The 1,978-nt window shown below is 48.3% G+C and overlaps 1 pseudogene; it reads left to right on the top strand.

Annotated features, from left to right (window-relative positions):
* Window positions 1-297: 297 nt before the first annotated feature.
* LOC148121169 (26S proteasome non-ATPase regulatory subunit 13 pseudogene) lies at window positions 298-1,504 on the top strand (annotated as a pseudogene).
* The last annotated feature ends 474 nt before the right edge of the window (window positions 1,505-1,978 follow it).

Raw genomic sequence — 1,978 nt, forward strand, 5'->3', positions numbered from 1 at the left:
AGCACCTAAGAAACCATGGTCCCCCATGTCGCCAACCCATCCGTGCACACCCATTATTTCCATGTTTTCTTTTACCTTCTTTCTGTCTTGACTTGCATAGCTCAAAATATCCACCAGAATCTCATTATTCCCTCCTCCTCCTCCTTTTTCCATTCGTTCTCCTTTTTCATTTCCCCATCTTCCCTACTCTCTTTCTAGAAGGAAGTGTACCAGGCTTTAAAAAGGAGTCAAAACCAAGACAAAGCCACTTCCTGCCCTCATGAGACTTATCATCATTACAGAGAGACCAGAGGACAAATGGGCTCATGTACACAAGGCCGCTGGTTGCCTTGTGGGATAATTAAGTGGATAGAGAAGCCCTTATTACATCTGACCAATTTTGTCCTCAAGAAAACTCAAGGAGATGGTCTCATTAAGCTTTATGAAAACTTCATCAGTGAGTTTGAGCACAGGGTAAACTCTTTGTCCCTGGTAGAAATAATTCTTCATGTGATTAGACAGATGACTGATCCTAATGTGGTTCTTACTTTCCTGGAAAAGACTCGTGAGAAGGTTAAAAGTAGTGATGAAGCAGCGATCCTGTGTAAAACAGCTCTCGGAGCTCTGAAACTAAACGTTGGGGATCTACAGGCTACAAAGGAGACCATTGAAGATGTTGAAGAGATGCCCAACAATCTCCCTGGGGTGACATCAGTTCACAGTCGTTTCTATGACCTCTCCAGTAAATACTATCAAACAATCGGAAACCACGCGTCCTACTATAAAGATGCTCTACAGTTTCTGGGCTGTGTCGACATCAAGGATCTGCCAGTGTCAGAGCAGCAGGAGAGAGCCTTCACGTTGGGGCTTGCTAGACCTTGGAGAGGGAGTTTTTAACTTTGGAGAGCTTCTCACGCACCCTGTGCTGGAGTCACTGAGGAGTACTGACTGGCAGTGGCTAATCGACACTCTGTATGCTTTCAATAGTGGTGATGTAGATAGGTTCCAGACCCTGAAGTCTGCCTGGGGCCAGCAGCCTGATTTAGCAGCCAACGAGGCCCAGCTTCTGAGGAAGATCCAGTTGTTGTGCCTTATGGAGATGACTTTCACACGACCTGCCAACCACAGACAACTAACTTTTGAAGAAATTGCCAAACGTGCCAAAATCGCTGTGAACAAGGTGGAGTTGCTGGTGATGAAGGCGCTCTCCGTTGGGCTGGTGAGAGGCAGTATAGACGAGGTGGACAAGCGGGTTCATATGACCTGGGTGCAGCCCCACGTGCTGGATTTGCAGCAGATCAAGGGGATGAAGGACCTTCTGGAGCTGTGGTGCACGGACGTGAAGAGCATGGAGTTGCTGGTGGAACACCAGGCTCAGGACATCCTCACCTAGTGACCCAGTGCTCCGCAGGCCCTGCCTCACCTTGCAAGGCATTTCTGTGGTCCCTGAAACCATCAGCAGAGATCTGTATTGAATTGGCATGGAGTTTGGGATCCTGCTAGGAGTCGGAACTGTTCTTGCTGTTAAAACAAAGATCTTTCATTGATGGAGCTTTGTTTACTTGGAGAAGGCTCTGGTGTTGGGTGTTTTGTAACCTGCAAGGGGTGGGAGGGGGAGCTCAGGCCTAGATGATGAGGAAGGGCAGGAATGGGAATGGGGACAGAGTAGTCTCCACCCAAATCCACTTGAGTGGACCTTTTCCAGCGAGGTCTGAGAATGCTCCTATAATAAATGCCTTTGCTTTGTTTAAAAAAAAGAAAAAGAAAAAAAGAAAGAGAGAGAGAGAGAGAGAGAGAGAGAGAGAGAGAGAGAGAACTCAGGATGCCACAAGGAAAACAAACCTGGGGAAGGAAGAGGTGCACAGCCAGGTGGGAAGCAGGTGAGAGGGAAGAGTGCCAACCCAAGCGAACAAGCTGCCATTGTCTTCTCTCCAAACCTCCTCCAGTTTTTAACATCCCCCCCCCCCCCCACCCCGCCGTCGTTTGAGGTTCTCGGGCA

The sequence above is a fragment of the Myodes glareolus genome, chromosome 8, assembly GCF_982192425.1.
Source record: "Myodes glareolus chromosome 8, mMyoGla1.1, whole genome shotgun sequence".
In the NCBI taxonomy this organism is placed as follows: domain Eukaryota; kingdom Metazoa; phylum Chordata; class Mammalia; order Rodentia; family Cricetidae; genus Myodes; species Myodes glareolus.